This window comes from Phascolarctos cinereus, unplaced genomic scaffold (genome assembly GCF_003287225.1).
Source record: "Phascolarctos cinereus isolate Bilbo 61053 unplaced genomic scaffold, phaCin_HiC Scaffold_3;HRSCAF=262, whole genome shotgun sequence".
Lineage (NCBI taxonomy): Eukaryota > Metazoa > Chordata > Mammalia > Diprotodontia > Phascolarctidae > Phascolarctos > Phascolarctos cinereus.
The window spans coordinates 173,770,090-173,784,686 of NW_027555736.1; the positions used below are offsets into that span (position 1 = coordinate 173,770,090).

The 14,597-nt window shown below is 38.5% G+C and overlaps 1 long non-coding RNA gene across 1 annotated transcript; it reads right to left on the minus strand.

Moving 5' to 3' along the window:
- Positions 1-589: 589 nt before the first annotated feature.
- On the minus strand, positions 590-1,956 carry LOC110205929 (uncharacterized). The gene is made up of 3 exons (XR_002323751.1): positions 1,796-1,956; positions 1,065-1,134; positions 590-734 (listed from the first exon to the last, which is right to left on the minus strand). It is a non-coding gene; the product is annotated as an uncharacterized LOC110205929 (long non-coding RNA).
- Between the last annotated feature and the right edge of the window lie 12,641 nt (positions 1,957-14,597).

Genomic DNA, 14,597 nt, shown 5'->3' on the forward strand with positions numbered 1-14,597 from the left:
AATCAAATCAGTTAGTAGGAGCAACTTTGCCCAGTTATATGTCAATAAATCTAACAACCTAAGTGAAATGGATGAACATTTACAAAACACAAATTGTTCAGATTAACAAAAGAGGAAATAGAATATTTAACCCTATCTTAGACAAAGAAATTGAACAGGGTATCAATGAGCTCCCCAAGGAAAAATCCCCAGGACCACAAGTGAATTCTACCAAACATTTAAAGACCAATTAATTTCAATGCTATGTAAACAGTTTGAGAAAACAGGCAAAGGAGTCCTATTAAATTCTTTTTATGACACAGATTTGGTGCTGATACTTAAACCAGGAGGAGCAAAAACAGAGAAAGAAAACTATAGACCAATTTCCCTAATTAATATTGATGCAAAAATTTTAAATAAAATACTAATAAGGAGATTATAATAATGTATCACAGAGATCATACATTATGACCAGGTAGTATTTATACCAGGAATGCAGGGCTCATTCAATATTAGGGAAACTATCAGCAATATTGACCATATCAATAACGAAAGCAACAAAAAAAAATCATACAATTGTATCAATGGATATTACTAGATTTATTGGTGGGTCCTCCATGGGAAGGTGAGAATCCAAAGAGCCTTCAGTGAAGATTCCTCTATAGGTGCATCCAGAACATAGGTCAAATGTTCAACCTCTACATAGCCTTGTCAGGTACCATTCCAATGCTCAGATAATGTGTCTTCAAGTCTCCCTGTAACATAAAGGGCAAACAAAATGGAGACCTGATCTCATCCAATTATAGGATAAGCAAGCTTACAACAAACAAATCAGACAAGCTCAGGTAAAACCCAAACATGTGTTGTCTCCCAAAAAAGAGATTATTTCACTTGAGATTGACTGGAAGCAGCTTCACAGATGCTGGAGGAACTCTTCATTCTAACAACAGACCAACAAATTTTCCAGGGGACTGGTGACTTATTCCTTTGTTTTAGGTTCATTGGGGTACCAGGGTCAGTCTCAGGTAAGCCTGGCCTTTAAATAAAGGGTCTGAATTCTTTTTATTTTGTCTTACATTCTTTACCTTGCCATCCTGGAACCTCAGGTAAAATCAGCTCCACACATGCTCCATGGGAAGTGTCCTCTCTTCATTACTAAAAAAAAAATAAAAAGGAATTAGAGTCAATGAACCCTTTTAAAAATGCTCAGAAGATTTCAGAAGAAAGTTCAAAAGAGAATCCAGACAAAGAGGATACTTTCTTTAGGATTATGCTAAATTCATTATACTTTCATATTATATTATAAACTATGTAACAGAAGTTTGCAGTTTCATATGCAATTGTCTTGCTCTGTTCTTTGCATACTGAAAAATGAATATTAAGTTCATGAGAACAATTTGTTTAAAAAGGCTTAAAAAACCATTGCTAACTTTAGAGGTAGTTTCTGTTTAGTGTTAAAACTGGAGGCCAGGTTGCATGCAAGAAGTTGAGGAGTGAAAGAAGTGTGGAAAAATATGGGGAAACCATATAACTTTATTACTTCAGTAGTGGCTTTTTCATTCCCCAGTCCTTATTCCCCAAATTTGGAGAAGATGCTGTAGGCAGTGGTCCTATGACACATACAATATGAAGGAGCGACAAGCCCATAGTCTTAAAGGCAAAGGGTCATTCACCTAGCTACATAGATGGACCCTGGTCACAGTCAGAAAAAATTCAGGCTATGGTTATGTCCATTCATCAAGACTATCGTGTGAACGATCTTTGGGAAATTTTGGGAAAATAGGATGAAGTATAAGGAGAAACAAATCAACCATACTTGTAAAGTGACATGGTATATCTCTTGAACTTCAAGCTTCTTCTTTTTAAACATTGAAGCCTTAAATAAATGAGAGATCCTCTTTTCTGAGCAAGAAAAAGGTAGTAGTGATAGGAAGGATGATAATTAGGGTCCTTTCTTCCCACAAATTCTGTTATGTGATTTTCCCATGATGTCACAGAATCACAGAATCTCACAGTTAAAAGAGTTCTCTGTAACTCATACCTGAACAAAAATCCATCCTATGACATTCCTGAAAATCAGTCATCCAATCGTTGAAGTCCTCAAGCAGTGAGAAGAAACCCACTATTTCCTAACGTAAGCAATTCTGCTTTTGGATATTTAGAATTTCAGGAAGTGTTATTATTATTGATACAGTTGGGGGGATGGGTTTTGTTATTGTTAAATCAAGCCTTAATTTTTCCTCTCTGGCTTCCAAACACTACTCTTAGCTTTTCCCTCAGGGTCAAGCAGAGCAAGCTTAATCCATTGTCCATGATATTGATATTTCAGTGCTTGAAGACAGCTTTCATATCCCCCAAAGGTGTAGCATAAATGTATTTACATACATATGTATGTACAAACATACATTTGCTCTGGGCTCACTCTCCTAACCCCAATTCTACTGGCAGGCTGGGTTCACAGAGAAGAGCTACTTCTCCATCTCCCTTTAGGGATATAGGGGTACCCTTGGGAGACTATGAGGTTCTTCTAGTGCTATGATTACCAAGCTGTCATCTAGCACGTTCACCCTGATATCATTTGATCGTATCAATTAGTATATCCCCAATATCAGTCTTAGAGAGCCCTTCTTGTAGCTGTTTTGGCTCCTTGGCCAGCTTAGGTACAGCAGTCATTATAGTCTCTTCCATGGACTCTTGTCAATAGACTTCTGGTGGCTCCTCCAACTACTTGAAAGCCACCATATCATGCCATTCCCAACATTCTTTCACCTAAGATGATAAGGGAGTAAACGTGCTAGGAAGAGAGGAAACAGCAGAGTCACATATTTATGGACTACATGGTGGCCCCAGGTGAAGCAATAAGACACTCACAGCAGTACCTGCCACTGCCACTACCTCTCTCCCCTTTCTGAGGTCTGCAGTACTTCTTCACTTGGAAAGCAGCTAGGGAAAAAGAAATTGAGTTTTTTCATAGGACCTTTTATACATGTACACTCAGCTCTAGCTCATCAGAAATTTAAAAGGCTTCTCTTTTAAAAAAGCTTTTGAAAAAAAACTGTAAAAAAGGCTTTTCTTTAAAAGGCAGAAAGGAAATAGTGACAAAATTCTGACCTTCCATTATCAACTATCAGACATTTCCAGAAGTAGGATTCTAAACTCTCTCCATGGGTTAGCATCAGACAGAGAAAATCCTAATAGGAGCATTCTTCAGACCCTCTCTTAGAAATTATTTATTCTTAGGTTACTAAGATTTCAAATAACCTTGCTCTGCTAATCTGTGCTCCACAGAATATTTGAAACATCAACTGAGAAGGAAAAGGTATATTGGGACTATTAGAGAACAAGCAGGCATAGCGAGAGCACAAAACATCAGCTGACAGATTGACATCGGAGGAAAAAGCCAATCAGCTTTAACAATGTATCTCAGAACAGAAGAAGTATTCCAATTTAGAGTTAGTCTACATCATGGGGACAAGTAGCCCCCTCAGGAAGCATTGATGGAATCATTGTATTATAGCAGAGAAAGATCATGAAGATTATAGAGAGGCATGTTGGCATAGTGGATAGAGTGTTGACTTTGCGATCTGGAAGAACAGGATTCAAATCTTACCTCTGGCAATATATTAGGTATGTAACTAAAGGTAAGTCACTAAATCTCTCAGATGTTTAAGATGACAAATTATGGAAGAGATAACAGCCTGTGTTGGTGGAGGTTGGTTCTATTTGGCCTTTGTGAGTTCCCTACATTCATGAAAGGTCCAGATTTTAAAAAAATAATAATGATAATGAGTGCTTATAACTGTGACTCTAGTCCCTCAATAATAGGAGGCTGAATCATGTTTTGTATTCACTGTTCAAGAATGCAAAGAAATATATAATACATTTAACATTTGCAAACCTTTGTTAATGAGAAAGCCTGAAATTTATATATATATATATATATATACATATATACACAAATAATATAAAATGAAAGTCTTTATAGTTTATATCAACAGAAATTGTAATTCAGGATGGTGTCCATATAGGTTGAAAGAGTGCTTATTCTGAAAAAGAATCACCAGAATTTTAAAATTTAACTCTAAATCTTATCTTAACATTAGGACCCTGAAAGAGGCATTAAGGGACCACCTAGTGAAGTCCATTTGCTTGTAGCTAACTTTGGAAAAAAGTATTCCAAATTTAACTTATCTACCTGGACTCAGTCCCATTTTTAGGTTTGAGTTTTGAATTAGGTGCATAATCTGTCCCTTATTTCCCTGTGACAGTCACCATAGAGTCATCAGTCTCAGCCACTAGTTTATCTGTAGAGCAGGGATTATGTTAGGCATCGTCTAACCCAGGGTTGGAATTTAGGGGGCATTAGATGGAGGCCTAGAGTTTTAGAACTTAAAGTACTAAAAAATTCCTAGAAAGGACAGCCTATGCCAATAGTGCTTGGTATCTGATAATAATAGTAACATATTAGCTCTTGTGTATAGAGTATTTTAAGGTATATAAAGTAATGTCTTTATAGTAAAGTTATGAGAATAATTATGCAAGTATAGTTATTTCACATATGGGGAAACAGGGTCAGAGAGAATATTATGCTAAGAGCTCTGAGGCCAGAAGGGCTCAAAGAGAGTGAGAGAGAGTGAGGGATTGGATTGGTAGCTGTGCCGTGTCTTGTCTGAGAAAGGAATTTCTGTTATTTCAAGCTGAAACCTTTCTCATCATTTTCTCTGATGTTTGGGAAGAATTTTGTTTTTCCCCTCATGATATGAGTGTAACAGAAGAGTAGATAGAAGAAGCAAAACTACTTGAGGAACCAAGGAACACTAATTTCCAATTTCTTATTTCTTTAGCTACATCATACTTTTGTGGCTTAGAAATTAGGAGAGTTTGGTTTTCCCAGAAAAGCCTGGTTTCTGACCTGTTTTTTTTCCCCCCAAGTGTGGGTGGAGGATGGGTGGCTGGTGATGTTGGGATGAAGGGGGACTGGGCTTGAATTTAATTTTCAGTTTAGAAAACTTCTGCATTTTATAGCCCCAGAGAATAATGGGCTGTACATCATCCCTAAACACCTCCATCCAGCTCCACCCACACATTGGAACTATAAGATAGGAGCACATTCAGAGGGAAGAGAGATCAAGGCTCCTTCCCAGCCCTGGAGCTGACTGGATCCTAAATCAGCAGAAGGCAGAACAGTGACTCTAGGTGAGAAGAGAAAGCCCAAGAATGGGACTGGCCATTTGAGAGTATCCGCAAAAGGGGAGGTAGCTGAAAGGATCCTTTGTGGCTAAGGATTCCTTTGTAATAACAATTAAACTCACCCCCTTGGCCATGCTCAGTTCCCCAGTTGTCACCCCTTAGTTTCAAATTCTCTCCCTCCTCCGCATCTTCCCTCACTCATTGAGAAGATACTCATTATACATATGAAGTTATGCAAAACATATTTCCATATTAGCCAGGTTCAGTCTTTTGTAAGAACTCTTGGCATTTGACTTCTCCCCTTATTTTCTCTTGTTTGAATACAGTCATGAAGTAAGAGGGGAAAAAAGGTGTTGGGAGAGGTCCCTGGAATGGTAATCTATTCTGGAAAGGCTTTTACTCTACAGAGCTGTTGTGTACCCCACATATGTTGGATAGTGGTTTTTTTCCTCCTCAAAACTTCATTTTCAATAAATTCAGTTGTTCTGATTTAGTGGCTGTGACTTGCTTGGCTTTCCATTCACTTCCTCTCTTCATGTCATGAAATAGTCATTGGCTCTACAGCAGATAGAGAAAAAAGTTCTTAAGGGAAGGAACAGGAAATGACATCTCACACCTAAGGCCTTGACTTCAGATTGTGGAAACATTCAACTACCAGGGGACAGTGACATTAAGGTGTGCTGTCTCTGTTGGGTGTGGGTAGTCAAGCTGGAAGAGAGGGTGAATGAAAAAAAAACAACCCTTAAGATCTTGGAGCCCTGAAGGCAGAAATAAGAGATGAAGAGTGTGTATTCATGGACACAGAGGAAGAATCATACAGATATGAAGACAATCACCTCTCCACTCAGTGGCTAAAGTGATATTCCTTGAAAAAATGTTTAAATTATTTCTTTATTTTTAACATTCATTTTTAAAATTTTGAGTTCCAAATTCTCTCCCTCTTTCTAGTCCCTCACCCACCCATTGAGAAGGCAAGCAATGTGATGCCTGTGTATGTGTGAGTCATGCAAAACATTTCTATATTATCCATGTTGCAAAAACAAAAAAGCAAGAAAAATAAAGTGAAAAATAATATGCTTCTATCTGTACTCAGAGTTTGTCAGTTCTTTCTCTGGAGATGGATAGCATTTTTTATCATGAGTCCTTTGAAATTGGGTTGGATCATTTAATTGGTCAGAGTAGCTAAGACTTTCACAGTTGATCACTGTTACAATATTGCTGCTGAATTAGTGCACAATGAATTGTATGAATCCGTGGCCAATATTCTCCTGGTTCTGCTCACTTTATAAGGTGATATTCCTAGAGAATAGTTCTGAGCCAGGAATTCCATATTGCCTCTGGATAAAATATAAATTCTTTGTTTGGGATTTAAAGCCCTTCACCACCTGTCTTCAGCTTACCTTCCCCTTGTTTATTACTCTCCTGATGATCTCAGTCCCACTGAAACTGGCCTATTTGTTGAAGCTTTTTGGCTATATTCTGTCTCCCATCTCCATGGCTTTGTACAGGTATGTGCTACTCTACAAGCCTGGAATATACACCCTCCTCATTTCTACCTCTTGGAATCCCTAGCTTCCTTTAAATCTTAAGTGGTAAAGCCTTTCTTATTCCTTTCAGCTGTCTGTGTCCCTCCTTCCAAATTTGCACATATAATGGGTTTGATTTGGAGGACACCCCATGGATTGTTGCATCATTCTCCCATTTTTGGTATTTACTGATGTCCATGTTTCCCCTATCTACATATGATGTATTGAGAACAGAGATTCTTTTGTTTTTGTCTGTCTCCAGCACCTGGAACAGTGCCTTGAACATAGTAGGTACTTAATAAATGTTTTGAGGGCAGCTAGGAGGTACAAGGGATAAAGTACTGGGCCTGGAGTCAGGAAGACCCAAATTCAAATCTGGCCAATCTTGATATTTGTGTAGTACTTTGATTCCATCAAGAAATATTTCGTTCTCTAGAAATGTGCTACTCAAAATTAAAAAAAAAAAAAAGAAACGTGCTACTCCATCTCTTTTGCTTTCACCTCTAGTTTGGAAACCATGGCACCTCAGCTATACATAGACAGCTTATGTGTAACATTTGTACCTACCTGGATCTAAAGGTGAAGCTATCAGGCAAGCAACAAGCATTCATTTAGCGCTTACTATGTGCCAGGCATTGTTCTAAGGATGGGAGGTACAAAGTAAAAACAGTTTCTGCCCTTAAAGAATTTATATTTTAATAGGAGAAGATAACACAAAAAAGGAAGCTGAAAAGCTAGGTGTGGAGAAGAGGAAGGGGAAAGGTATCCACGTGAGGGATAAGGTGTTGAAGGTAAAGAATTAGAAACAGAACAGGGAAGGAAAGGTATGGTGGCTAGCCTAGACCCGCTCACCAAAATGGAGGACTCTGGAACCCACCAATGAGAGGAGGCTGGAACAGCAGAGGTGTATTCCTAGGTGAGGAGCCTTGAGGGAAGTTCCAAGATTTGAAGACAGCTGAGAAATGGCATTGAATCTAAAAGAAAAAAAACCAAATCTTTCCTCTGACCCCCATTTACAGAATGTGGATGTACCCAGCCAAAGCCAGCTGCACATTTTCCTTCCCACACGGAAATTCCTACTCCCTAATCAACACACTCAACAACAACTGTGGAAAAAGCTTTCTGGGGCAGTTAGGTGGTGCACTGGATAGAGCACTGGCCCTGGATTCAGGAGGACCTGAGTTCAAATCCGGCCTCAGACCAAACACTTGACACCAGCTGTGTGACCCTGGGCAAGTCACTTAACCCATTGCCTAACCAAATTAAACAAAAAAAAGAAGAAGAAAGAAAGCTTCTCTGAGGATGTATGGGGAAGGGAGTGCTTTCTTCTAGGCATTGTAGCTAGCCAGTGCAAAGGAATAGAGATGGGAGATGGATTCACAAAATGTAATTTTTTTCTTGTTTGACTAATGTAGCAAATGATAATATTATCATCTCCCTATACCTCTTAAGGTAGCCTATGATCATAATAGCTTTTCTTTTTTCATTTGGCTAACAATTCAAACTGTTAACTTATATTGACTTTACCATCAAGTAAAAAAGTGTTTTAGTTCCAAATTCTCTCTTTTCATCTCCCCACTCCACCCACTGAGAAGGTAAGAGAAATAAAACTCATTGCAAATATATATAGACATGCGAAACAAGTTTCTGCATTAGCCATGTTCCACTAAAAAAAAAAAGCAGGAAAAAAGAAATAGAAGAAAATATGCTTCAGTCAGCATTCTAAGTCCCTTAGTTTTTTTTTTTTTTCTGGAGATTAACAGCATGGTATATCATAAGTCTTTTGGAATTGTGTTTCATCATTGTGTTGCTCAGAGTTGATCATCTTTATAATGCTGTTGTTTCTGTATAAACTGTTCTCCTGGCTCTGCTCACTTCACTTTGCAACAGTTCATGCAATTTTCTCAGGTTTTTCCCACTTAATAGTATTTTATTTTTTCCAACTACATGTAAAGATAATTTTTAACATTCATTTTCATAAGATTTTGAGTTTCAAATTTTTCTCCCACATTCACTCCCCTCACCAATCCCTAAGACAGAAAGCAATCTGATATACATTATACATGTACAATCATGTTAAACATATTTCCACATTAGTCATGTTGTGAAGGAAGAATCAGAACAAAAGGGAAAAACCATGAGAAAGAAAAAAACAAAAAAATTAAAAAAGTTAAAATAGTATGCTTTGATCTTCATTCAGACTCCATAGTTCTTTCTCTGGATGTGAATAGCATTTTCCATCATAAGTCTTCTGGAATTAAAAAAAAAGACAATTGTCTTTGATCATTGTTTTGCTGAGTAGAGCTAAGTCTATCATTGCACAATGTTGTTGTTACTGTATACAATGTTCTCCTGGCTCTGCTGACTTCATTCAGCATCAGTTCATGTAAACCTTTCCAGGTTTTTCTGAAATCTGCCTGCTAATCATTTTTTTTTTTTTTTTGGTGAGGCAGTTGGGGTTAAGTGACTTGCCCAGAGTCACACAGCTAGTGAGTGTTATGTGTCTGAAGCCAGATTTGAACTCAGGTCTTCCTGAATCCAAGGCTAGTGCTCTATCCACTGTGCCATCTAGCTGCCCCATCCAATTCTACTTTTTAAGGAGTTGTTTTCTTCGGTGGATTTTTTTCCCATTTGGCCAAATGTATTTTTTAAGGAATTGTTTTCTTCAGTTAATTTTTGTCCTTTCCCCAAGCTATTGACTATCTTTTGCATAGCTCTCATTTTTTTCCCCTCTTCTACCTCTCTTATTTGATTTTTAAAATCCTTTTTGGGCTCTTCCAAGAAAGATTTTTGTTCTTGAGACCAATTCACTTTCCCCTTTGAGGCTTCACATTTATGCATTTTGGCATTGTTGTTCTCTTCTGAGTCTGTGTTTTGATCTTCCCTATCATCATAGTACCTTTCTACGGTCAGGGCTCTTTCCTGTTTTTTACTCATTTTTAGCCTATTTCATGACTTTTAAAGTTGAGCTCCACTGCTGGGGCATAGGGGGCACTGTCCCAAGCTTCTTGGTCACTGGCTTTCTCTACCAGGCCTTGGATGCTGGCAGCCTGCCCAATGTGCTGGGATGGCCTGGCTTAGTCATGCCTGTTGTGCAAGGTGTTCCTAGGCTGGCAGTTTGCCTTCTGCACTGAAGCTGGAGGCTTCCTCACAGCTGGCCTGCTGTGCCACTAGCCTGTAGAGCCAGGACCAAGGGGACTTCTGTTGCTGATCTGTGCTGTGGCTAAGAGCCTCCCACTGGCTTGCCCGAATACTATCTGTGCTGGACTATGCTCCCATTTTGCCCAAGTGAGACAGACCTATCCTGAAGTCCTTCTAAGTCATCTTAAGCTGGAAAATGGTATCACTCCATCTTTTCATAGGTTATGTTGCTTCAGAATGTGTTTAGAGGCTTAATTTAATGTTGTTTTCCAAGGGAAACTGGGGAGAGCGCAGGCAACTTCCTGGCTTTCCTCTGCCATCTTATCCCCCAGGTTTTTTTAAATCATCTTCTTCATCATTTCTTAGAGCACAGCAATATTCCATCACTTCATATATCATAACTTATTCAGCCATTTCACAACTGATGAATATCCCCTCAGTTTCCAATTCTTTGCTATGACAAAAAGAGTTACTTTTCCTCTTTCTTTGATCTCTTTGAGGTATAGACCTAGTAGCAGTATTGCTGGGTTAATAGCTTTCTGGGCATAATTCCAAATTGCTTTCCAGAATGGTTGAAGTAGTTCACAGCTGCATCAATAGTGCATTAGTGAACCTATTTTCCCATATCCCCTCTAACATTTGTCATTTTCCATTTTTGTCATCTTAGCCAATGCGATGTATGGTACCTTGGAATTGTTTTAACTTGTGTGTCTATAATTATTAGTGATTTAGAGCATTTTTTTTTCTTGTGGCTACTGACAGTTTTGACTTGGGTTTCTCTTGATCCATATCATTCATTATATTTGGTGTTTTCTTCTATTTAGTCATATTTTCAGTCTCAGTTTCTGAATTGTAACTTTGTGTTAGGATCAGGCTCAGTCCTGTCCTACATTCTTAGATGGAGCTGGCAGGCCCCACTTAATCTTTCCTCTTCTGAAGTCTGGATGCAATTCTAGATAGTGTTATCAGAAACAGGCCCAAGCCTTTGATGTAGTCCCTGGCTTCTGCTTCCTCCACGTGTGTCCCAGTTCGGGTGTCAATCTCAGCCTTTTTTTGTCTCTCTTTGTGCAGTCTCCAACCAGGAGTAGACTCCATCACTTGATATGGCCCTAACATGCCCCAAACAGATGGCAGAGATTGTTCTGGTTTCAGACTTATTAGAAGGTCCCCATTGCCTAGCCTATCTCCTTACACAATGAATGACCCCCTGGGGCTGGTTCTGTCCCATACTGTATCTCTAACAGGTAAGGGCTAAGATCCTGTTGACTTCAGGCCCTGTTTATAAGAGATAGGGCAGGATATAGGTCACAGAGCACCTGCAAGTTTTATGTTCCATTTATTAGAGATTAGACTGGCTTTAGACACCCTGGCAGGTATTTATTGTGAGTATCCACAGTCTTCTGGCTATTTTACTGTGTACCTCCTACTACACTACATGAAAGAGCTTACTGGTATTTCTCTTTTGTCTTATTGATCATTGTACAGTCTGGTGCACTTTTAAATATTTTCTTCAGTATTTGTTAGTGAAGTTAAGCTCCTCTTGGACCTTTCACATTACCATCCTAATTGAGACTTCCCTGAGACTTGATTTTTAATTGCCTCCCTCCCCTCCCCCCAATAATCATGATGTAAATACAAAAAACAGCAATAAAATGTATGTGTTTTTAAGAGGGGAAAAAGCAGAGAGGGGATAACAACTGGAGCAAGGTTCTGAATGAGATAAAAATGTGGGTGGGAGCAGTGAAAGGGATTATTTTTAGCAAGGAATGGAGACCCTTATTCCATGACTTGAGGTATGAAAGAGAGAGACTCTGTGTGTGTGTATGAGAGACAGAGACAGACAGAGACAGACACAGACACAGAAAGAGACAGAGACAGAAAGATAGAGACAGAGAAAGAAAGAGTGACAGAGAAACACAAAGACAGACAGACAGAAATATAGAAAGAAAAAGATTTAAGAAACAGTCTGAGTGGGGATTTGAGTGGAGAGGAAATGGTTTTGAAAAGTTGCATTGGAGAGAGAAGAATTTACATTTGTTCCAGCTTGTACTGAATCAGGATACCCCTTGGTAACATCCTAAGCAAGTATTCATCCAGAAGACCCCAGAGAAGGAGAATTTACTGCCTCCTAAGGTTAGTTCACTTCACTTTTCTCTAATTCTTGCAAAACATTTTTATTGAGTAGAAACTTGCTTCTCTTCAATTTGCATGCATTTTTTCCTAGTTATCTTCTTAGGTTCATGTAAAACCAGTAAAATCCCTTACTCTTCTTCTCAGTCTTGAATCCTTCTTGTATTTAGAACCCTAAGTTTCGGGGTGTTGTCATATTTCTATAGGACATTCTAAGATCCAGGACCAAAGGACTTGTTCTACTATAGTCTGGAAGTGGGTGAGATTTCTTGAGATATAGAGTTGGGAAAAAGGCCTAGTCTAGGAGGCTCCTACTTGGAGATGAATTTGAAATTATGGTTACCAAAGACAAAGGACAATAAGTGAGGCCCAGATGTAGAAGGTAAGACTGAAATTTCACATCTAAATCAGTATTTGAGGATCAGTTTCCCCAGCTATAAAATGAGGATAATTTCACCAATAGCATATACCTCAAAGGCTGTTATGAGGCTTGAATGAGTTAATGTCTGCAAGGCAAATTGAGAATTTTAAAGTACTGTCAACTATTAATATTATCATTATTATTATTATTATTATTATTATTATTATTATTATAGATTACAAGGAAAAATCAAAGAGATGCTCATCCACTGTTGTCCAGACGGTCCAATGCAGTGTAGTAGAAAGTAGCCTAGACCTGGAGTCAGGAAAAATCAGGGTTGAAATCCCGGTTTTGTTGCTCTCTGTTTTCCCCTGGGTAAGTTATTTAACTTTTCTGAGTTAATTTCCTTAGTAAAATGGGTTAACAACTTGTCAACAAACATTCATTAAATGCCTGCTGTGTGCCAGGCACTTTGATAAGCACTAAGGATACAAAGAAAGGCAAAAATCTTTCTGGAGATAGAGTGTCATATGCAAGGACTAATGCTAAGTATGCTATCACTGGGTTGTAAAACACTTGGAGAGGAGTAAAGTAGAAGACTGTAAAGGTAGAAGAGGCAAAAGACTTCAAAAAACAGAACAGAGGATTTTATAATTGATCCTGGAGGGAGTAGGGAGCTGCTGGAATTTATTAAATGGATGGGGCAGGTGGGGGAAGGGATTGACATAGTCAGATCTGCAATTTAGGAAGATCATTTAACAGCTGAGTGGAATGGAAAGTGACATAAGGCAGGGAAATTAAACATTAGGATAGTGCAATAATCCAGGTATGATGGCCTGAAGTAGGGTGGGGACAATGTCAAAGGAGAGAAAAGAGCATATACAAGAGATGTTATAAAGGCAGAAACAAAAGGATTTAGTGACTGATTTGAAATGTGGGGTAAGAAAGAGTGAGGAGTCAAAGATGATGCCTAGACTTCAAGCCTGCTTGACAGGAGGATGGTAGTATCCTCCAGAGTAATAAGGAAATCAAGAAGATGAGAGAGAAGGGTGTGGGAGAGAAGGTAATGGGTTCAGTTTTGTACATGTTAGGTTGAAGATGTCTGTGAGATATCCAGTTTTCTGTCTACTGAGCAGTTGGAGATTGAAGACTGGAGAAGAAATATTAGGGCTGGACAAATAGATCTAAGAATCATCTACATAGGAATGATAATTGAATCCATGGGAGTTGATGAGATCACCAGGTAAGATAGTATAAAGGAGAAGAAAAGGGCCTAGGACAGAGCCTTGGGGGACACCCACAATTAGAGGGCATGATCTAGATGAAGATAGAACAAAAGGGGGCAGCTACGAGGCATGGTGGATAGAGCACTGGTCCTGGACTCAGGAGGACTTGAGTTCAAATCTGATTTCAGACCAGACACTTGATACTTACTAGCTGTGTGACCCTGGGCAAGTCACTTAACCCCAACTGCCTGGCCCCCCCAAAAAAGAAAATAGAGCAAAGTAGACTGAAAGTAGTGGTTAGAGAAATAGAGAACTAGGAGAGAGCAGTGCCACAAAAATCCAAAAAGAAGAGAGTATAAAGGAGAAGAGGGTAATCAGCAGTGTCAAAGGCTGTAGAAAGGTCAAGAAGGATGAAGGTTCAGAAAAGGATATTAGATTTGGCAATTAAGTAAACATTGGTAATTTTGGAGAAAGTTATTTTAATTGAATGATGACATTGGAAGCCAGACTACAGAGAATTTAGAAGAGAGTGAGAGGAAAACAAGTGCTGGTGCCAATTATAGATGGTGTCCTTAAGAAGTTTAGTCATCAAAGGGAGGAAAATGATATACTAACTAGTGGCAATGGAAGAATCTCAGTGACTTTTTTTTGGGTTGGTTTTTTTTTTTTGAGAATAGGTGTCTTGAATGATTTTTAGACTCCTATTTTATTCCGATCAATCATTATTCATTTTAGTGTGATTCCATAGGGGTAGTGATTATTTCTGTTAAATTTATCTATTAATATATACTTAGTCAGTTTAATCAACTAATGTTAATACATATATATCTTATAATTAGATAAGATTAGATATACATAGCCTATATTCAGGGATAATTAGGTAAGATTAGATTGATTTTTATATTAGTCCCCAAAACTTTAAATTACAAGTTATAAGTTCACTTGCTTGTTATAAAGTTCACTTGCCTAACCATAGAATGCTGACTAGAAGACCTCTATCTACCCTTTTGGCCTGACAAGTGAGTGATCAAGTCCTGTGTAAGT